The sequence below is a fragment of the Triturus cristatus genome, chromosome 10 (genome assembly GCF_964204655.1).
Source record: "Triturus cristatus chromosome 10, aTriCri1.1, whole genome shotgun sequence".
In the NCBI taxonomy this organism is placed as follows: domain Eukaryota; kingdom Metazoa; phylum Chordata; class Amphibia; order Caudata; family Salamandridae; genus Triturus; species Triturus cristatus.
Genome location: NC_140593.1, coordinates 38,158,197 through 38,182,457, shown reverse-complemented (window position 1 = coordinate 38,182,457; position 24,261 = coordinate 38,158,197). Strand labels below are relative to the sequence as shown.

The 24,261-nt window shown below is 45.4% G+C and overlaps 1 protein-coding gene across 2 annotated transcripts in view; it reads right to left on the bottom strand.

Moving 5' to 3' along the window:
* The window catches only part of LOC146788772 (uncharacterized), a 136,559-nt gene extending 112,614 nt beyond the window's left edge, over window positions 1–23,945 (bottom strand). For both annotated transcript variants that reach the window (XM_085630327.1, XM_085630329.1), the window contains exons 1-2: window positions 23,868–23,945; window positions 12,827–12,999 (exon numbers count right to left, since the gene is read on the bottom strand). The gene's annotated coding sequence lies outside the window, so the exon portion shown is untranslated. The remainder of the gene's footprint in view (window positions 1–12,826; window positions 13,000–23,867) is intronic.
* Between the last annotated feature and the right edge of the window lie 316 nt (window positions 23,946–24,261).

Genomic DNA, 24,261 nt, shown 5'->3' with positions numbered 1-24,261 from the left:
TGCAAGGACTAGGCTTTCCTGGACCATCGCACTGTCCCCTAATGCGACAAGTAATTTCTGCAGGGTCCCCACACTCTCCTGGAACCAACTCCTCCCCAAGCACTACACTAGTCAACATCTTGGACTGCCCACTGGTGGATGGCTGTGCCCATTTGGGGCATTTTCTGATCCCCTTCAAGGCAGAGATGGGTCCCCATCTCTGCTGGCTTCCTTAATGATACCCATGTTTTCTTATCTCCTGGGGGGGAAGGAATCATTATTCTGGGTACTAGACTGGGACCCTTTTGAGAGCTCCTTTGCCTTACTCTTGTCCCCCATCCCTTCTGCTGGGAACACTGTCTATCACTGGTGGAGTGTACTCCATGCACCTTCTTGTGGACTTTGGTACTCACCCAGCACTGCGCCTCCATAGCAAGCTTCCTGAGGTGAGTCAGCTTACTATCTGTTAAGTACTGGTGCAGTTCTGCAAAACACAGACTAAACAAGTGCTCCCACACAATCAAAATGTACAGCCCTTAGAAATCTGTATCATTACTGCCCCTCACCCAACCATCTAGTGACCTGCAAAAAGAATCTACACATTTTAACCAGATGTGGGAATCAGTTTTCCTACTCTGCCTAAACGGATCCCTGTGTTTGTCAGGAGTGAGACCACAATGAATGAGAAGGGCCGGCTTCATTTCAGTATAGGTGAGGTTAACCTCTTACCTAATGCTAACAATGTGTCCCTCCCCTCCTCTGTGAAGTATTTCCACAATCCTGCCCCAATTTTCTCTTAGGGAATCCATTCATGTAGCCCTGAAACCACCTTTGAATGTCATCTCCCTTCTTGTACTCTTTTCCTACATTCTTGGGAATGTGTACTACTCTATCTGAGTGCACTGAGGAATTGCTGCCACCATCTGTGCTGGATCTACTCTTCAACTCCAGCTCTTTTATACCACACTCATGGTCTAAGCTCCTCCTTTGTGACTCCATCTTGAGCCTCTCAAGCTCTTTTTGATGCCTCCTAGCCTCTTTCCTTCCCTCCAGTTCCTCTGGAGACAGACCACTGCTACCTGGCCTGGAGGGGTCCTCCGCTCCCATAAGCACATCGGCCCTTTGATTTGGCTCCTCGAGCCCCACACTAAGATCTACAGAATGCCCACTGGCATTTATGGCTGCTACCCAGACCCTTAGTGCCTTTTGTAGCTCCTCCTTTTTGGTGAGGCCTCTAACTTGAGCTTTGAGATTTTTGCAACCTGACTTCTGTTCCTTCAAGGTGTAAGTTTCCAACCTATCCTCCTCAAAAACCAGTTCTATGGATGCAACTGATGATGCTATTGACTGAAACATGATGCAGTCGTATGTTAAAGCTCAAGCAAGATGGAAAGACAAAGATACACAAAAAGAAAAACAGTATGTGGTACGTATGTGGTACGTAGTGGTCTGCAACAGGGAAGTAGTATATACCAATCACTGTATGTCAAGTGCAAATGCAAGTCCTACCCTTACCAGAGACAAACAATGTTATAAATGGGGGTCTCTAGTTAGCAGGTTTGTACCCTGTCCAAGTAGGGACCCTTCCTTCTAGTCAGGGTAAGGGGGTTTACACTTCTAAAATAACCCTGCTTACCCCCTTGGTAGCTTGCCACAAGCAGTCAGACTTATCTCAGAGGTAATGTGTAAAGCGTTTGCACATAACACACAGTAATAAAGTGACAACACTACAAAAGGACATCAAACTAGTTTTTAGAAATATAGCCAATATTTGTCTGTGTAAAACAAGACCAAAATGATAAAAATCCAACGTACAGTAATAAAGTTATAAGTATTGCACGCATGAACCTAAAATACAGTTCCTTGAAGTTGATCGGTCTGTTTGTGGCTATCACGGAGTAGTGAACAAACAAATCCAATAGCTCAGGCTGACAGTGAGGTCGTGGGCCAACTACGGTGTCAGGAAGTCCTGCAAAACAGTACCTTGAAAATGCGGAGTGTGGTGGACTTAGGGATGAGCTCCAAAGAGGCATTGGTATGCATTGGTTCCGGAGGTCAGTGAAGGAGTCGTCGGGCTCTTGAAGTCACATGTGTTGCGGTTCGAACTCTGTGAGGTTGAAGTCAGGAGCATGGTGTCGATGGCATTGGTGCTGCGATGCAAAGTGGAACGATGTGACGTGCTGATGCTTGTTTCCAGTCCAGGGAAGACCCGGCTTGGCAGTTCGGGCTGGACTGTTCCCATGAGGCACAGGGTCAAGACTGATTTGCATATGGTCATGTCTGAACTGGGGTGGCGGGGTGAGCAAAATAACGATGGATTAAACCCAGATCTGTGACTGGGGGTGAATGTTTTGTCAATGTGCAACATTCCGTCCATCATCTTGTGTGTTTTGCTGCTCGCCCTATGAGGGAAGGGTATGCCCAGACATGGGTCCCGTGCTCACTATGCCACTGGAGTCAAGCTATCCTGGCTGAAGAGGGGTGAAACCCAGAAACCGGTCCTAGGATGCTTGATTCCGGTCCAGGGAAGACATGACTTGGCAGTTCGGGATGGACTGTTCCCATGAGGCACAGGGTCAAGACTGATTTGCATATGCCCATGTCTGAACTGGGGTGGTGTGGTGAGCAAAATAACAATGGATTAAACCCAGATCTGTGACTGGGGGTGAATGTTTTGCCAATGTGCAACATTCCGTCCATCATCTTGTGTGTTTTACAGGTCACAGTGCAGGCAGCAGCTTGGGGATGGTGTCCGGCGTTGTTGGTGAGACCAGGGCTGCAGTGTGAAGCGAGGGGATTCGACATGCGGTATCCACAAGTCAGGGTGCAGACAGTGGTAGTGGCATCGCTGAAGCATGGTCATTGGTAGACCCAAGGTTGCAATGCGAAGTGGGGTGATGCTTTGTGCAGTGGCCACAGGTTGCGGTGCAAGCAGTGACTTCGGTTGACGATGCTGGAGTCAATGGTGCCATACTCACTCACCTATACAGTCACTGATACAACCATTCACTCACCCATACAGCCACTCTTGCATTCAACCACTCACCCATACAGTTACTCATATATCCCATCACTCACCTATACTGCCTTTCACATACTCAGTTACTCACCCGTATACCACTGACACATCCACTTACTCACCCACACAGCCATACACATACTCATTCACCCATACATCCCTTCACACATGCATTCATTAACCCATACAGCCACAGACTCACCCACTCACTCATCCATACAGGCAGTCACATACCCCATCACCTACCCACACAGACACTCAACAACCATAAAGGGACTCAGACAACCAATCACTCACCACTACAGTTACTCACGTACCCACTCACAAACCCATACAGCCACTTAGACACCAACTGACAGACATTCACACAACCAGTCACTTACCCATACATTTACTGAGACAGCGAATCACTCACTTATACAGTCAGTCAATCACCTACTGAATCATCCATATAGGCACTTATACACCCACTGATTCATCAATATTCCTTGGTATATAATATTCGACACTCATAAACTTTTTTAAAACACTCACAATCACTGGATAATGTCATCAGTGATGTCATTTGAGATATGATCAGTGATGTCATCAGTGATGTCACTGACCATGTCATGAGTAATGTAATATGTGAGATCATAAACAGGGCATTGCGGGGGCACGAGTTGGCTCAGCTAACTATAACTACTGAATTTCACTGGTTTTGTACTAGTGAAAACCGAGCCTAACTATGACGTCCCTGTAACCTTTTTTTTCTTTTCAATGAATTTCTAAGTTTTTTTTATTTTCATTTCCAAACTATAATGTCTCTGTAACCCATGGCTTATATATATATGGTGTAAGCATTTTTCAGTTTGTGTAGCGTCATTTTGGGTACAACTTTATACTCGTTGTGCTTTAGGCATTTCAAGTACACTAGGCATACTCATGGGCAGTAGTGCTCTATGCTCACATAGACATAGACATAAAAGTTAAAAACTAAGCAGTATAAACTTGTGTCTAAATGCTATACTAATTAAAAAGCGAAGATAGCAGCCGTTTATGCATTCATATATGTAACGTCATACAAACTTTTTGGACTCGAGGTCACACTGTGTATTCTATTGAGGCCATAGGGCTCTTAAACAGTGCCCAGCAAAGTTGCTGTATTTAAATAACAACAAGAGCACCCATAGGAGGTCGACCAGGGACCCTGGGAATTATGTAATTACAAACAACAATAGTCCCTAGAGAAAGAGGAATGGAAACGATGTTTCCATTCCTCCTTCTCTAGGGACTATTGTTGTTTGTAAGTTCAGCAGGCGAAGGGATTTGACGCAGCATGGGCTCAAAAGTGACTGAGTGAAATCTTGTAGATTTCACTCAGCCACTTCTTGGAGGCATTCCTGCTCCGGAACGCCCCCGCCCCTGTGAAGGTACGCCCACATGTGGCGCAAGATTTACAACGTGACGCATCTCCATAGATGAGTCACGTTGTAAATAGCCCGCAGCATGGCGCTGGCTTTGCGCCGCCGCTGCGTCACAAAAGCAACGCAACGGCGGCGAAAAAGTGGCGCACAGGGCTCATAAATCTGCCCCAAAGTCCTTAAAAAAAAATAAGGGGCACTGCACAGTCACTTTCTCTTCTTCTGCCAAACAATTGATTAGTAGTTCAATTAAACCCCTGGCATGATCCTTGATTATGTGTAAAGCAGGTCACCTTTCACTTCCAGGCTGCTAAAAAGCAGAACCAACTCCGCTAGCTTATGACATATCAGTTAACATATGAACTGACCGGCAGTAGCTTAATCTCGTACATGCTGAAACTTAAATGTTACTTAAACTGCCAGGAGCGTAATGGGTTTATACTTTTTGTAAAATATTTAAATCTTTGTTGTACAGGGACATGTGGTAAAGGCATATGTTTTGTAAAAATGTGCATGGTAAACACATATGTGCTATAATCAACGTGCAGTAATGGTATTGCGTGGTTCTGACAGCAGTGCAAAGGCTGTTTCCCCCGCCATAGCAGTGTGGAGAGATCAATACACTCTTCGACTGTGTAGAGAAACTGGTGCATCGAACTGAGAACCATCGCCTCTCGGCTTTGGCGCTTCGCCTTTGGAACCAACGCATAGCCTGAATGCATGGAAAAAATAGACGCACCTCTCTTTTGAGACCAGGATAAAGTATCTTGTTCACCAGGGTCTGTGTGGTCCTGTAGCCAGCCCACGCTCCATCCTGGTCAGCCAAACTTTTTACTTGCCCCATTCTAATGTGACCAGATAACCCCCATTGACGCGTATTGCTTCTAAGCGCTAGAACTCTTTTTATTCTTTAAAAATACATATCTCAACTTATTCTTTTGGATTTTTGTCATTTTAGTTTTGATTTATTAACAAAATTATTGTCTAGTGTACTAAACCAGTATGGAGTCTTTTGTGGTGTTTTCATAGTGTTACTGTGTGTGTGTGTGTTACACAGAATACTTTACACATTGCCTCTTTAGTTTAGCCTGACTGTTCTGTGCAAAGCTACCAGAGGGTGAGAAGAGGTAATCTTTTAGTGCGTATCTGACTTCCCCTGACTAGGATTGTGGTTCCTTTTGGGACAGGGTGTATACCTCTGCCAACCAGAAACCCAGTTTCAAACATAAAGTTAAATGTATTTCATATTTGCTTTTCAGATATCTACTTGTGTTTAAAGAGGAATGAAACATAGAACTGTGAGGTGAAAAAAAAGATTAACAATTATGCTTGCTGACAGCACCTATAAACAGTGCAACAGATGACAATTTTAGTAAAACTGGTATATGGTACTTGCTACGAGTGACCAAGTCTCGCAGTTTTGGTGAAACAGTGGGAATGGTAATCAGGCCATGTGGTAATGGTCTCACAGATGATCTGTCAGAGATCTCATGTATAGAATGAATCATGTCTTTTGATGTTCCATTGTCACATGTATGTTATTTTTTTGTGATTTGGCCAATATAGAAAACTTTGATGGCACAACATTTCTGTTTGTATCAATGAGACATACTGTGGTAGGGGAATATCTCAGTCCCCAGCTTTGGCCACAGTACAAGTTAATTCATGCTTAGGAGGTGTCTTGTAGGTATTTTTAAACCAGACGGTGTGGTTTTTGAGATTTGCAAATGGAAACGGACTAAGACGATGTCCAGATCTATTTTCCACCCAAGATTTGACAACTCACCTAATCAATATGTGTTGAGTTGTTTGAACGAGTATGAGAGAAGAATGTTGGATAAGAGAAGTGCAGGGGTTGAGCAGCTGTTAATTTCTTATGTAAAACCTTTTAAAGCGGTAACTAATGCTGTGATAGCAAGATGGGTGAAAGCAGCTATGAATGAAGCAGATGTGGATATGTCTAAGTTTCTAGCTTATTCAGTCAGAGGAGCTATGGCAAGTAACGTCTGTAAGATGGGAGGTTGGTTAGAGAACATTCTATAAGCAGCTGATTGGTCATCTGCTGAAACATTTAGGAGGTGTTATTTTAAGGCTATGTATCATGTTTCAAAATGTGTTTTGAAAAGCTTTGAGTATGCATAATGCTAGCCTTCTATCTTTACAATAAAATGATGATTCTTATAGGTTAACTGAATAAAGAATTATCCCAACCACCCTTGCCCTCGAGGGGTTAAGGATAGGGCATATATGATATCTCTTTTTTTTTATTAAGTATATTGTAAAATGTTGATTGGTTATCATTTATGTTTATTGGAAAGTGTATGGATTGGTTTCATGTTGTATTTTTCGTTTTACAGATAATTAGAAAGGAATAGAGTCAATATGAAGGATAATACAAGAAGAACAAACAAAAGAGAAGGAAGATGGAGGACACACAGAGGGATATTCTCAAGAACGTGTGATAACTACCGCAAAAGTAGCTTAACGCAACTCTTCACATCGCAGTCTATTGCGGGAAAATTACACTGTGTCAATGTGGTATTCTCAACACGGCTGCACCATGCGTTAGACCCACCACAATGCATCAAATGAACGCGCTAAAATCAACGCAACGCTGCAAAAATGCGAAACACTACCAAGAAAAAAAACGGCAATGAACACGAATCACGATAAAAAATCAGCGAAAACCAGCCACAGGCCTGCAATCCCCACGCGATAAGTAGAAAAAAAACCAAATACAAAAGCCAAACAACAGCGAAGCACAATGGAGTCAGCCGGAGCAAGTGCAGAGGACAACCAGAACCCCACAAACACCCCGGAGGACCAGTCTGGGACCTCGGGGTCAGGGAAGGGCAAGGACAAGGACAAGAAGAGTAGGAAGAAAAGGTTCAGTCCGCAGGAAAACAGGATCCTGATAACGGAGGTGATAGAACACCATCAACTACTGTTCGTCACCTCCACTGTGTCACTGGCAACTAAAAATGGAATATGGCAGTCCATATTGGACAAGGAATGCAGTCGGAGTGCTGAAGAGGACAATGGAAGAGGTCAAGAGGCGCTGGAATGATGTCAAGTGCAAAACCAAGCCGAAGCTCACAAACATCCGAAAGGCAGCAATGCAGACTGGAGGAATGAGCTCAGAGCCACAGGAGGAGCTGGACGGGATGAAGGAAATGGTGTCCACAGTCATCAGTGGGGAGACGGTGGCAGGAGTCGGGGGCCCGGACACTGCTCAACATGACCGGACACAACAGCAACCAACAGAGTGAGTAACGACCAGGTACTGGGGGGACGGGAAGAGATGGGCACAATGGCACACATGCACAAGTAAGCACATCACATCTGCTGACAAACCAGGCCCCAGACCCCCAACTCCCACCAAGAGACCAATGCACCCAAGTATGCAACATCACAGCACTGTATAAGCACAGAAGTCAGAGGAAACCACATGTAAGGGATAAGGAGCAGCCACATCAGAGCTGCAGGGGTGACTCCCCCAAAATGCGGCTCACACATCACATGCAGAGCACATCAACATTGACAACAATGTGGCACAATCCTCAACACGTCCACAACAGAACAGAGGACACAACTGGTGCCGCTTGTGTGCAGAAAATGGCCAATCACATATGGCATCGCAGGGAAATATGAGTTGACAATGCACAAGTACAAACACACATCCGTGATGTTGTCAATATGTCCACTGTCCCGCATCATATAGGCAGCTCCCCACAAACAGTCACAATGTGCACTGTCATTCAGTCTGAATGTAAACATGTACAATGCGTCGGCATACATGTGAACACAATGTTGAACTGCATCTCCCCTTCACATTGCAGAGGGAAATTCAACACCTCCTGCAGAGCAGTCCCAACCTCTCTTCTCTGATGACGAAGAGGACCATCACACCTTCGACTCCGACGCCCTCCAACAGCTCGTGGACAGCCTCCGCAGCCCACTTCCAGGAGCAGGGCAGCCCAGCTGCTACAAGGAGAACCCACCCCTGCACAGAACACACAACAGGCAGCACCCACCACCACGGCTGCCTCCCAGGACCCCATGACAAACACATGGCCTTCCAACGCCGTGTGTTGGGGTGCCAGGAGAAGCTGGCTGAACAGGTGCAGGTGGGGTTCGACCGCACGGCAGACAAACTAGACACCATACGTGGGTGTCTGAGTCTCATCAGGGACCACTCACAGTCCCTAACGGACACCCACAGTCCGCTTCATGCTCTCCAACGAACCATGGCTGACATCGCTAGAGTCCTGACTGTGCGACAAGAACGACTGTCTATTCAGAGTGGCTCCAACGAGCTCACCCGTGAGTTGGGACTCATGCGGAGGCTCATGGAGAACATGGAGCGGACGCGGGCTTAAAGAGCGGCTGCCACTGCTGCACACCAGCGAGAGGTAGCTGGGTCCCTCAATGCCCTAAAGACCATCTCACGGCATTGCTGCCACAAGGCCTGAAGCTGATGCATGCTGCTGCTACCACTCTATCCACATCTCTGGCCCCTGATATGTCAGTGCCACACAGTGCAGCAGACATTCCACCTACGGCCCCTGAGGTGTCACTGTCACACAGTGCTAGAGACAGAATACCGCCACCCACATGTGAGGCACATGAAACAGCAGAGAATGAATATGCGGATGAATCTGCCATGGTGGTGAGAAGAAAGCTGTAGCATTCATCTCTGCCATATGGCCTGTTTCTGCTTGGTTCTGCCCTCTGCATCATCACCTTCCACTGTCCACCGATGCACTCTGCGACACTCACCTTGGACCTCGACATGGACTGCCCTATTCTGTTTGGTCACCAATGACACAGCTATCAGACTGCGGACTGAACTCCTCCTCATCTGATGTACTTGTCCTTCCCTGAATAACTCTGGCTAGCCCTCCACGGGCTATCGATGTACAGTGGGGTTTGCATGGTCCTGTACTGCTCCAGCTCCGACACTCCATTGAATGAGCATTAAACATTCCCTGTTACACCGATGTGTCATGTCTATGATCTTGCAAGTGTGGAGGTATGGATGAATGTAGGGTCAATGATTCCCTCTTACGTCCATATTACTGATGTTGTGGGACTTGGGTCTCAGCGTGACACATTGTCGATTGCTGTCCGGGTGGCACCGACACTAGAACGGAGACACACGCATTAGTCACTTCCTTGTCCAGCCCAGAATGGAAGCACGCCCAGAGCCCGGGGGTCATTGTTCACACCCTTATGCTGGACTGGCATACGCCAGGCCAGCCCACTCCACTTACACTCACAGGGGGGGGGGGACAACGCTACATGTCCATGTCTTTCCTGTAGGGATCTGCTGCTCCGAGGTCTAGTTGTCAGCATGCCACAGCCACTCCCTCACAGCTGGTTCACACCCACACCACACCCATCCAGCACAGGTGTCACAGGACATGTGACCCTGCCAATAAAAAGGGCCTGGCACGCGTGCTGGGCGCCATTTCCACTCTGTAACTGGGTGTCCCCGTGTGGTTTTCATTTTGCCACCTCACATTGCCCGGTGCCGGGGGTAACATTATGGCGTCCACACCACGGTACTCAATCATAAAGGGTCCATGGCTTGCATGGCAGTGACTTGGTGGCACCGGATGCACTGCGGCAGGCACACTGCCACTGGACAGTGTCTTTCGGTGCACTGAGGTAGGGGCACCTAAAGTGCTGAGCAGGTGTGCAGCCTGCGATGATGCGCCGTCCAGGCGGTCCGGAATGGTGGCATTATTGTGAGCCCTGCTGGACCGCCATGTAGGCCTGAGCCAGCGGGCAGTGCGGGCCTTCTGACACGTGGTTCACAGAGTTAGTGGCACCTGTAGTGCTGAGCGGGTGTGCAGCCTGCGATGATGCCGTGTGCACTGATATGTTCTCTGCCATAGCAAAATCAAGACCCAGAATCAAGTGTGTGACCTGGTGGCCCGGGGTGCGTGGCTGCATGATGTGGAGGGTGCCATGGTCGCGGGCCTCGGGCTTGGACCTCCCACAGGCACGTGGTGGGCCCTCTTGGAGACACACCGGTGGTGGAAGGTGAGCAGTGAGGCCTGGTTGCGCAGGGGTGGGCAATCACTGCTGGGCGGTGGGAGGGGCTGGAGTGCAGCAGCCGGTGTGCGCATGGGCAGGCAAGCATGGATGGCGTGTGCTAATGTATGGACTCTGCCATTCATGTCTCTGGCAACTGTTTTAGATGAGGGACCTGGGGACTGTAGTGTGTACCGGCACGTGGTTGGAGACACACCGGTGGCTGCAGGTGTGCAGTGAGGCCTGGGTCTGCAGTGTCGGCACTCTCTCTCCCTCTCTTTCTCTTTCCCTCTCTTTCTCCCTCTCTTTCTCTCTCTTTCTATCTCCCTCTCTCACTCTCTTTCTCCCTCTCTCTCTCTCTTGCTCTCTTTCTCTGTACTTTGCTGGGCGCATGACACATCTTCTTATCTGTATTTCTGTCTTGCAGGCTGTGACTTACAGAATGCCCAGAGAAGACCCGCCGTGCCTCTTCAAGATTGTTGTTTTTTGTTTAATCTATAATAAAGTTGTTATTTAGATTATATTATATCTATGTATAATTTCCCTTTTTCGGCCGCACCTGCATGTTAGGTGTTGTGATTGTGTGACTGCAGATGATTTGTTTGGTTCATGGTTTCGTGGTGTTGATGTGCATTCTGTTTGTCCAAGGGGGGGGGGTCTGGGGGTGGTGGCGGTGGGTATTGTTGCCCTATTGGGGATCCAGCCTGCATGTTCAGTTGCTCCTGGGCATCTCTTGTTCTTCATGTTTGGCTCTGGGCTGCGCTCCCTTAGCTGCTGCCGGTTGTCGCCCGACTTTATACGAGGTCTGAGCAGGTGTTAGTTTCATGCTGCCAACGTGCCTTATCGCCTGTTTTGGGATCTTATCGCCGATCTGGCTGGTCATTGAGAATGTTGCGGAGTCGTGTTGTCGCAGCTTTTTGCTTGGGAACGCCTACTCTGGATCTCATTAGCGATAGTTGCCGGGGTCATCCGTGGCGATGTTTTTTGAGGATGCTATCGCCGATAAACTGGTGATATCGGATTTTAGCACCAGCTTGTGAATGGGGTGATAACTTGATCGCAAGTTTGGCTGTGCTAAGGTGACGATAAATCGGCGATAACTCCTTGAGAATATGCCCCACAGTTTATATGGGACTAAACGTTCTATTTTCTCATTGTGATGTTTTAAGTTCTATTCTTGGAACCTTTTAATGGCTTGCTGCTCAGAAGGAGTGAATAAAAGTTTATGCATAATGCTAACCTCCTTGTCTTTAATAACATGTTGATTCTTTATTCAGTTAACCTATCAGAATCATCATTCTTCTCCACTAGTACATCTCAAGCACATATGCTGAAATTCACTGATCAACTCATTAAAAAATACATCTAGTGGCCTTCACCTACAATCTAACAACTGTACAGTATTACAAGAATGAATACACTGCTGGAACTTGGGGGCATATTTTAACAGAATACCAGAGCGTTGTGGTGTTACGCCACAATTGGTAACGGAGCTCTCTGACATTCTGAAAGCGTAGGGACATGCCGTATTTACAATAATACGGCGCACCACTGCTTTTCACCTAGCACTAATTTTAGCTGCCTAGTGTCAACACCAGCACCCTTTCATCATAGTGTAGAGAATGATGTCCCTTCCTGCACTTAAAGAATCACTTATGGCGATTTGTATCTTCTATATTTGTTGCATTCTGTAGCATATATAGAAGTTACAAATCGTCATTATCTAATGATTGTTTATGTGCAGGAAGCGACACGTTCCTGCACATGGAAAATCACTAATGGCGATTTGCTCTTTCTATGTGTGTTGCACACATAGCAGCACCGGGGGCAGCGTCTAAAAGCAATGGATGTCACGGCAGAACACCCTCTGCAACACCCATTGCAGCCAGTTTCTCCCTAAGTGGTACATGAATTGGAGCATTATTTTTAGGGAGGAGTTTAGCCTTGTTAAGTGGCTTAACCCTGCCTTGTAAATAAGGCGAAGTGGTTATCGCCACTAAAACATAAAAGAAAGTGATTGTTAGAAATGGGGGTCTCTAGTTGGTAATGGTACATACCTTTGTCCAAATAGGGACCCTTGCTTCTAGTCAGGGAAAGGGGATATACTCCTGAATAAACCCTGCTCACCCCCTTGGTAGCTTGGCACGAGCAGACAGGCTCATCTCAGAGGCAGTGTGTAAAGCATTCGTGAACACATACAGTAATACAGTGAAAACACTACAAATGTACACCACACCAGTTTAGAAAAATAAGTAATCTTTACTAGACTTAACACAAGATCAAACAACAAAAATCCACAATACTGTAATCAAAAATAGACTTTAAAATGGAAGGAATAGCTTAGTTCAATGTAAATGGTAAATGCAACACTTTACTCTCAAAGTACCTTAGATGCGTCACAAAAGAAGCAAAAGGGTCGTTGGGAAGTTGATGCGCCGTTCCTTACACTCAGGGGAGTGGATGCGTCAGTTCCTTACTGCTGCACAGGGGAGTTGAGGCTCGCTTCCTTACTGTGTGGGGAGTTGATGCGTCGTTTCTTACTGCGGCCCAGTGGCGATGCTACAAGATAGAATAAGAATAAGAATATTTTTTTATTGTACAGTTAATTAAAACTCACAATGTTAAAAACTTTCATCATTAAAATTATTTTCAACCTTGTATTGTACTTTAGTTCTTTAAATAAGAAAGAAGAAAATATTTTACTCTCAATAAAGGTCGTATCAGTCACAATTACGTTATCTGTGTGATCTTTTTCTTGGGAGATAAAGTTCTCGTGCTTCAGTGCAATTATAGCTTGGCAAGATTCTTGGCAGGCTGTCTCTTTATGTAATTGAAGTGCTGTAACTGCTTGCTGTTCTTCATTACGCCTGTTACCGGCTCTTAAGTCTTCTGGCCACTATGTCGAAGTACTTTGTTAGTCTCCAGTTTAGCTGGATCTCCTCTGGTTTAAATCACAGCTTCACAGCCTGCCTACAGCTTCCTATGCCCTTTTGGTTTCATATTACTCGGAGTATGGCGCGCCTTATATCTATCAAGTTTGGGCAGATACAAATTATGTGTATTAAGTCCTCTTTTCCTGTTCCACAAAGATGGCAGAGATGTTCACCTGCTCTCCTCTTCCAAGGTGCCAAGTGAGGAAGGATTGGTTGGATGCCGAAGCGCAATTTTAGAACTTTTTCTTTTGTCTTCTGTGTAAGTCCCGTTTTCAGATATTCTAGTGGCTTAAGAGCTTTATAATCATTCAGCACTGTCCATCATGAGCACTCTTGGCCAGAATTTCTTTATCTTCTATGGTTGAAATCGTTTTAGTTACTTTTGTTACCACCTTTTTGAAGCTTTTGTTATCTGTGGATGACTCCCAGAGGTTTGTCAATTTGAGATATTCCAGTGATTCCAGCAGGTACTTCTTGGCAGGTGAGTTCTCTCGGGTAGATAATTCGGTCCAGAGATGGGCATTTAGGAATCCTTGCTCCGCGCCTCTGATTTTACGCCAACTTTTTATGTAGACGCCTCTTCTCTCCACCGTTTGTCTCTGGAGATCAAATTCAAGACGGATTTGGGCAGGCGACACCTAATTCGGCAGCTGGAAGATTGCCCTGTATGCTCTGCTGATTATTTTATCTAGAGCGGTCGCGTCCTTCCCTTGCACTGGTTCACTTCCATATGTGAGCAATCGTGCTCTGATCACTTGTAAGAGAGGATCCATTGTTCGAGCAGGGGGGACTTTCTTCAGGGGCTTCATTGAGAAGTAGAATGTTGTGCCCTTCCGACGCAGGGCCTCTAGTTGGGGTTTAAATGAGCCTCTGCTGTCTAATAGTACCCCGAGTTATTTGTAGTTAGTTACCCGGTCTAACCTCTGTCCATCCAGGAACCATGAAAGTTTCTTTGTTTTAGTATAATTCACTGTCATTACTTTTGATTTGTTTAAGTTGATCTTTAACGCATTGTTTTGTGAGAATTTGTTGGTGGTGTCCAGAAGGTGTTGGTGTCCAATTGGGGACCGGCTTATAAAGACCAAGTCGTCTGCGTATAGAAGATTTGATAGCGAGATGTCCCCAACCGTGGGGCATGGGATTTGGTTTTATCCAGTTCCCCTGGAAGGTCTGCTAGAAAAAGGTTAAACAGCATGGGAGCTAGAATGCACCCTTGTTTTAGGCCTTTGGTGGTGTTGATTTGCCTTGAAAGGTGCGTCCCAGATCCCAGCTTGATCTTGACCCAAGTGTTGGTATGCAGTAGGATCAGCTGTTTCAGAAGAGGCCCTGGTATCCCCCATTTTTCCAGTTTCTGCCAGAGTTTGGTGCGGTCTACATGATCGAACGCTGCACTATAATCTATGAAACATAGGAATAGCGAGCTCTTTGCTGTCTTAACCGCATCTATCAATAGAGTTAGTGCCATGATATTAGTTGTTGTACCCTGTCGCCTGCAGAACCCCGTTTGGTTAGCGGGGATGATATGTTTTAAGGTTGCCCAGGATGTTAGTTCCTCCAGGAGGAGTCCCGCATAGTACTTTGCCTCTGTGTCAATTAGGGCGATAAATTGACGATTACTTGGATTACTCCTTTCGCCTTGTTTATAGATTGGGCTTATTATCGATCCTCTCCAGGACAATGGACATATCGCTGTTTCCCTAATTTCCTGGAAGACTGGAACCAGTGTGTTACTCCAGAAGTCAGCATCTTGCTTGTACATTATTGGCGGGATTCCGTTGGCACCAGGAGCACCTTCCAATTTCCCCTTTGATATTTGTAGCTTAATCCTAGCCGCTGTTACTGGAGAGTTTTTTTACATTCCTGCCTGATGGTAAATTGGAGCTCGTTGTTCCTTCCTCCTCCTGGTTAGCATGTTTGCGGTGGGTCTCAGCCTGGTTGGTGTCTTCACATATTACATGTTTTTTTTTCCTATGTTGTTATCACACGTGTTCATCTTAATTGTCTGAGTTTGTCCTACCTTAGGGGTGGCTATTATGTAGAAAATTGAAGGTTTAGGGACTGGCAAGTGGGTGCACAGTTGACATGGCAGTCCCAGACTGCACACAGGCTCTGCAATGGCAGGCCTGAGCCACATTTTACAAGCTACTTCTGTGGGTGGCACAACCAGTGCTGGAAACCCACCAGCAGCATTTAATTTACAGGCCCTGGGCACACATGGTGCACTGTACTAGGGTCTGACTAGTAAATCAAATAAGCCAATCATGGAGTCACTAATCCATAACACAATTTACAAAAGAGAGCATATGCACTTTAGCACTGATCAGCAGTGATAAACTGCTAAGAGTCATAAAACCACAAACAACAGGTCAGACAAAGTATAGGAGGAAGGCAAAAAAGTTCAGGGATGACCCTGCAAAAAGGGCCAAGTCCAACAGTGATATTCTGGTGGCGATAACCCCTTGTAAACATACCCCTACATTTCTGAAATAAGAGAAAAGATTATGCACAGCTCATCATTTCATTTAATATGAGGCCTTTAAAATCGAGGTTGTAAGAAACTGGGTTATTAGTTGAGAGGGGTGAAAGCCCCACTCAGGCAACAACCACAAACCATGTCAGGGTGACCTACAAAAGCCCCTAAATTCACCTCTGCTTAACCCTCTGGTAGCTTGGCACAAGATCAATCAGGATAAAGTTAGAGGTAAAGTGTGGATCAGTGGTTCTTAACCTGTGGTCTGGGGACCCCTGAGAGTCTGCAAACCCTATTCAGGGTGTCTGTGACTTCTTACAATATTAAATATTAATAGATTATTAAAAAGTATATAAATAAATAAGAAATGGAACATTTTAAAACATTCCGTAAATGTGAAGGGATTTGAAATTGGAAGCTAAATATTAAGATAGCATACTCAGATTGATTCATTGAAGCGGTGCAAGTGCATAAAAAACAGAAATGTTGTATGGCCAACGAGTGGCCTCACTTGGATTTAGAGAAGATCCGACCTTCCCATTCAAATTTAGATATTTTATATTTGTGCATTAAATAAAATGTTTCATAATTTGCATATCTGATTGATGAATGCATGTTTCTGTTTTTTTTAGGTATTGTTTTTGGTCCAAATTATCAGTAAAGCTTAGGCAGGGGTCACCAGCTTTCAGTAAGTACCAAGTGGGGGTTCCCAGGTTTCAATTTCGATTCAGTCGGGGTCCTTGGAATCCAGTAATGATTAAGTGGGGGTCCACAGAAGTCAAAAGGATAAGAATCACTAGTGTAAACTATTTATACAGCACACAAAAAGTAGTGAAGTGAATACACAAGGCAAGAAAAAACCCTAACAACTATAGGAAAATAGAATGGTTTTAATAAATAAAATGCCACCAAAATGAATTACATCCAATCAGTTGATTCACAGTTATGAATTTTTCACGTTTTTAATGTAAAAAGGCTCCTAAAAGATTAAAGTTCTAACCGTAGGTATCTGGTCGGACTGAAAGAAAGGGAAAGGTTAAGGCTGACAGTCATGGGGAGCAGGTCAGATACATGAGGCTGATTAGGCCGTATTGGCTTACCTTTGAACTTAGAAGAGATTCCCGAACACGGGAAATCATAATACTACAGTCTCCTATACCTTCTTTGTCCATTCCAAAAAGAGGTAATGGCATATCTAAGTCCATATGTATGTCCCTCTTACATATCCTCATTTAAATCAATCAAAATGATTCTCCTTTTTTGATCATTTACAGAATTGTATGTATAAGACCATTATTGAGTCTGAAGTTTCCAGAGGTTAGAGCGCCCAATATATATCTCATGAGGTAAATATTTTCCCTGCTCATCTTAATCTAATACCGAACCTACATTGATATGAGAGCCCACATCTAGTAGATACACTGGGTTACATTATTTCCTTTCTTCTTTTCCCTCAAACTTTTCTTTTTTTTTTATACCTAGCTAATGTTTCACTTCTAAGTCTCACATCTTGAAATCTAACACTTGGTGATGGCAATAAGGTGATAAATTCATTATGATTTAAAGGGATGGTGCACATATCAGGAGTTTTTAGATATTTGTGCAGTTTTTTTGACTAGTGTTTTTTAAATGTGTATGTTAATTCAGTAAAAATCTTTGTTAATATTCCCTTCGGGGACATACCATGTAAATAGGACTCATATGCAACACTTATACATGTTTTTGTTTACATATACCCTGTTTAGGTTTTTCTTACGACTTATGTACATGGCTTCCTGATGAAGGGCTCCAGCCGAAACATGTGTAGGATTTAAAATTTCCAGAGTCATGCCAGAAATGAATATCCTCTCAACGATATTAAATAAGAACTTGTATAATACTTTGATGAATGTTTAATGAATTTCATATACAAGAATATTTGCTGTTGTTATTGTTTAGAATTGAAACATTTACAGCACAGCGATAGCACTTATGAGAGTGATTAGAGTTGTGAATGTGTAAACATTATGCACTTTCAAATATTGAGGTTATCATCCCCTCTAGTATGCTCTTTTCTTCTGTTTTTAAATTAGATGGAAATATGATGAATATAAAAAAATAAATAAAAAATATATATTTTTGTATCTAACTTTACATGGTGTATGTATCCCATACAGTGTATGCCATTTAGGTCCATAATACTATTTTCAACTTTCCCACCTGATCTTCTCTCCTTCCTGGCTTGGTCGGGTGTCAAATTTCCCAGTGTGATCTGGCTGATCCTACCCCTTTCCTTCTTCTCAGTGCTCTGGCATGCACCTTCTACTTTGCGACGCCAGTGAGACTTCTAGTTCCTCAAGTCACTTCTGTTTGCTCTGGGTGCCCAGTGTGCACTGTCTTCTTCAAACTGTCCAACAGGGCCTCTCGTGGTCAACTTTCTTTGTGGTCAGACCAATGGGCCTTGGGTTACTGAACTCAGTCTTCACGGTGATCATAGCAGGCTCCGATCTAACCTCCTTTCTTTTTACTAGAGGAAGAGCCAGCACAAGTTGTGCCTCACTGCCACAGAGCAGACATGGCCGCCTAAGTACCTGTTGAAGCCCGCAATCAGGGATTCAAGGTTCCAATTGGACTAACACAGGGTGGATTAAGAAACTTTCTTTTTCCCCCCTTCTCACAGGAGACCCCCACAACAAACGGTCTCCCCTCACTCTCTAGGTCCTGAAGAAAGCCCACTTGACCCCTAGGGGCAAACCAAAGGGCTGAAACATGTCGACCTTTTTACGGACACCATACAGTGCATGAGATCATAATTAGTCTCCTTGTGCACGTCAAAACTTTTTACCTATCTCGAACCCAGTCTGATTAAAAGTACATTCTGGATCTATGAGATTTTTAACTTTTTACTTCACTTCACCTCAACACAATCACTTATCTCTAGATCACTACTGAAATAACCAGTTGGTCAATCTCCGGGTGGAGGAAGCACATAACTAACCCCATGATTATGCTGTCATGTTGTTAACAACAGAGCGGAGAATCAAGATATACTGCTTTTACCTACCTGTTAACGTGAATGAGGGTTTTTTATCGGTACACTGTACGAATTACGCAAACCCTGGTTATTCAGGTCAAGTGATCCATTCCGTATTTGATTTTTTGGTTTCCACGCAGCACGCATGGATTTTGATGCATCCCCAGATTTACAAGACTATGTAAACCTGGAAATGCGCCATAAAGATATACCTCCCCAGTGAAGGTGTATTGAGGAGAAATATCTTTAATTCTGTTTTTTTTTTTCTTTCCATGTGTCCTTCATTCTGCAGCACACACAGAAAGAGGAACAAGCATTGGCATAGCCAATAGGTCTCGCCTTTGGGACCTTATAAGTGTTTAGTTATCCAGCACAATATCCTTGGTGCAACAACATCAACTGTTGCATGGCTAAACACTTATAAGGTCCCAAAGGCGAGACCTATTGGCTTTGCCAATGCTTGTTTAAATTATACTAATAGTGAATAATATTTCAATCACTATTACTGTAATAAACCAGTAGGTGATATATATATATATATATATATATATATATATATACACACACACACATACATACATGTACTTATCTTGTGCAAATGAGAAGACAACAGCAAACAGACCTCTATGAGGGATGGAGTGAAGGGTGAATAGTAAGAGTCCTGAATATGGACAACACCAAGATGGGGAGTGGGGGCAGTGCATGTGAAATGGGGGCTAATTGGTTACTTCAGTAGGGGGACACTGGCTAATTAGTTATTGAAGGAGGATTCTTTAATAAACAGAAAGAGTAAAGAAAATTTAGCTCATTTCCCCACCGTGGGGAGAGGGCTTACGACAATCAGGAAGTATTAATTATACAGAATCCCAAACAGATGTAGGAGGAGCAGAAATGCAATTTAAGGAAATTGCGCACCTCGGGGAGATCCTGTGGCTTTTAAAACATACACATGCCTCTGAAAGGAAAGTAAGAACAAAAAAAGTAGAGAAATTGGAGTAAATTGGACAAACTGGCAACTGAAAGAAGAAAAATGTGAGAAAAGATTGAAAATGAAGTGAAAGAAGGAAGGAAAGGGAGATATGATTAAAGGAGTAATTTAGAAAAGATAAAGTGGGAGAAAGGACAGAATGAGAAAGAAATGCAGAAAGAGGGAGAAATTAACAAGAAAAGAAAGAAAAAAATAAGAACAGTGTGTGAAGGGTGAGAAGTATATTGGAGGAAAGAAAGCAGTGGAAGGAAAGAAAGAAAGGCTTGAAGATTGGAGGAGGAAATTCTCGCTGCCAGTTTGGCGGCTGTAAAGTAAATGTTTCCTACTGTCTTGGAGGGGGCATGGTGGGTGCAGGGGGCACCTTCTGGTTTCAAGAAATGGGAGAAGTCGTAGTTGGGTGGGCAGGAATTCGAAAAGCACTGACAGACTGCACTCAGGCGGCAGGACATGAGGCTTCCCCAAGAGCCATGCAGAAGTGAATGTAGCACCGAGATAGAAATGCAGGGATGAATGTGTGTGCAGACATTAATGAATGCATGAGTTCACAGGTTGAATGACTATGGCATGCAATTAATGTGAATGGGTGAGTGAAGGGGTGGATAAGTACATCAGTGCAAGACTACCAGAATAGATGAGTGCACTTGGTGAATGATTGCAGTAGTGAATGACTGAATGAACCAGTAGCAGTTAAATTGGGAGTACAGAAGCGAACAAGTGAGGCAGTGAATTTTGAAGTGTGTATGGTGTAAGTGTAGAGAATGCGTAGAGTAATTAATAGGTGGGGTGGAGTGAATGTGTGCCCATGCAAGAGTGATTGAGAGCAGAAGTGAACGAGCAAGCACAGGAATGAATATGTGGGTGTATGGGAGTGAATGAGCGCAGCATAAAGTGAGAGGATCAGTCAGCTAGTGCAACAGCGAGAGAATGTGTAAGTGCATGCAGCAATGAATGAGTACACAAATGAAGTGGTGAGCAGGAGTGAGTGCAGCAGTGAATAGGTGCTAGAATGAATGGATTAGTGACTGTACATGAGTGAACATGCATAGCAGAGAGATAGTTTCACAGTGAGCGAGTGGATGATGGAAGCACTGATTGACTGCAGCAGCGACGAAAAGTGTGCGCCAGTGAAGGAAACTGCGAAGGAGTGAATACACGGTAGATGAATACGTATATTTATGTAGCGCTGTTGTCACTTCCTTAGGAGTGCACGTGTGTGATATGAACTGGCACGGTGTGTGTGCACGCGAGCTCAGCACAAAAGGTTATTTATATTGTGATAAATCGAAGTGGACGGTCTCGCAAGCACCCTCTGAGGCTCTTCCTCTGGAACGGTAGAGGTGAATGGGTCTGCTGGGGAAGCATTGTGCAGGCAGGGTGTCGGCCGGCAGTACCACAGCTCCGTAGGGGACAGCAGCCATGAAACTCCACGCAGCACCTGTTCTGAGCACTGGGTGGGCGTGGAGCCATGCCGGACATCTGACCTTTCTTTTTTATAAGAGAACACTTAAATACCCAATCTCAGCCAGGGCTATTAATATTCCTTGAACATTTACAAGATGCCGGTGTGTTTCCTACTGGCAGCGCCCAGGCAGGCAGGCTGCGAGCGGAGGCTCTTCCGATACCCAGGGAGGGAGAAGGGGCTCCTGGAAGGAAGTGTGTGCGCGTGAGGGGCTGGCAGCGGCTATCCGAGGGAGGGAGGGACGGAGTGGGGTAGAGAACCGTGACCGCAGATAGGAGATAGTAAAACTGCCTGATTGGGGCTGAATGTGGGGAAAAGGAAAAACTGAGGGGAAAGAGCTTGACCGGCTCCATTGCCCTGCATGCGAAGGAAATGTGGGGAAAGGGAGGCAGTTTAGGAGATGAGGGGGTCAGCAGAATGCAACTGCGAGAGAGAGAAATGGGATCGAGTTTACAGACGAAGGAGTGAGAGTGTGTGTGGGACATGCCTCGTGTAGATGTGACACAAAATGTGTAGAAAGAGGGACACAATGAATGAAGAAAGGGAAGAAAATACGGAATAGCGAGAGACGCGATCAAAGCGAAAGACGTGTGGCCGAGTGGTGCTAATGACCCGTGAACGACAGATGGCCATTTTAGAATTATAGAAAATAACCTTCCCAGATTGCTGCTCACCGCAATTAACTTTGATAATACTAGTGCCATAATTTTACAAGTACTGGCAAGACCAACACTAACAGCAAACAAGTATTGACAAAGTTAGACTGATTGGTGTAGATGAGGCTTATTCCAAGTTAAAACAAGCTTTGGCAATGACGCGGCCGCGAAAGTGAAAGATCGAGATTACGATCGCTACGGAGGAAAGACACATGGCGCTGCGCACGTGTGAAAGTAATCGAGCAGAGCATCAAAGGGCTGGGTGAGAAGGGAGGGGGGAATGCAATGAGCAGAGGAGCAGCTGTGCACGTGCACGCCAACGTGCACTCAAGGTTTAGGCCAGCCAAAACTGTGGGTAGCACTTTGAAAATCCCACATATAAAATGTCTCTTCGAGCCTTTGGCTCGCAAGACCTAAATTACGATCGCTACGGAGGAAAGACACATGGCGCTGCGCACGTGTGAAAGTAATTGAGCAGAGCATCAAAGGGCTGGGTGAGAAGGGAGGTGGGAATGCAATGAGCAGAGGAGCAGCTGTGCACGTGCACGCCAACGTGCACTCAAGGTTTAGGCCAGCCAAAACTGTGGGTAGCACTTTGAAAATCCCACATATAAAATGTCTCTTCGAGCCTTTGGCTCGCGAGACCTAAAAAGCCTCCATGGCTCGTTTTTGTGCAGAAAGGTCCCCCTTGGTGCAAGGGTGCCTGCGTTGGTGCCAGACTGTTGAAACGGCGCCTGCACTGGGGGAAAGGAAATGAATGCACCTTATTAGATTATTCCTGCCCTTTCACTGTGGCGTAGGGTAGCGCAGCAAAGTCGACTTGGTGTGCTGCCCTACCCCAAATTCCTGTAAATATGCCTCTCAGGGGCATATTTAAAAGGGGATATCACCACCAGAAAGTCACTTTTTCAGATGCCCTGGTGGTACAATCCCTTGCTCCATATTTACAAAGCGCCGATAAGCCACTTTCCTTGGCTTCACACCACTTTGTATATATTGTCCCCTTTCACAGGTATCTGTGTGGAAGGTGCATGCAATAGGTGTTGCTGTGGGCGTTCCACTGCAAACCGTAACACCTTGTGACGCTGCCCTAGATTTACAAGGGTCTGTAAATCTGAGGTAGCGCAAAAAACTAACGTTAGTTTGGTGCAAGTGGAGAAATACTTTTATTACTATTCGTTTTCGCTGCAGAACACAAAGAAAGAGCAAATCGCCTTTAAAGATTGTTTATGTGCAGGAAGGTGCCCGTTCCTGCACATAAACAATCATCCCGGCAACACAGACACCTTGCACCATAAGCAAGGGTGCCTGAGTTACAGGAAATCACCCCTGTAATGCAGGCGCCGTTGCACTATGGCGCAAGGGTGTCTGCGTTGGCGCTAGACAGCTTTTTTTCGTGCCTGAGTTACAGGAAATCAGAATGGTCTGCCGTGTTCTTGTGAATACAGCGAATCCCTGCGTTTTTTAAATGACGCAGCGCCGTGCCATTTCCTTGTAGATATCCCCCCACGTGCTAACGGGGAATCTGCCTGGAAGTCAGTTCCTTCAACGGTTGCAATAAACCAGGCAATGCCTGTTGCCACAGGTGTCAGGGGAAGCCTCAGTATACCCAGGGCTACAACATGTGGGTTTGTTCACTCCCTTCTCACCCCATATGTCACCTCCCTTGATTGCATAAATTAAATATTGGCATTATAGCTAGTCCTATCCCGTCAATCATCGCTGTCGTCCCACATATAGGTTGGTGTGACCCTATAGAGCTCAGTGCCTGAGACGGGCAGTAGCTGCAGTCAGTCCCTTGAGCATCACTCATGCATGCATAGCAGCGCACACTCCGTTCCAGGCACAGCACAATTCAGACAGGCAGGAATGACGGGTGTCGGGCTCACAGGAGCACAGAGCACTTACCTTCGAGCAGCAGCCTTCAGCTCCGCCGGACGGGTACTGGAGACTTCTGGCCCTTTCGAAGTCCCGCAGTAAATATACCCTTCACGTGTTTGTAGTAACGCATCCCATAGTGTCGGTTACTACGCACCCCCCCCCCCCCCCCCCCCCCCCCCGCGCAATCTGTGTATCTGCATCCCTGACAACCTCCGGGAACTGTTGCTTCTGTTTGAAAGTGAAAGTATTTGGGACCAGGGCGCGGTGACAAGGGGAAGAAGCGTGGAGATCAACAAATGAAAGAATGAATAGAAAATAGCCCCGCGCCCCTTCACACCGTCACACGCCCGCTGCCTTAAGTCACACTGCTCGCAGAGGTTAGCGCCGTCTCCCCCTGCACGGCCCTCACCGGGCGGCCGGG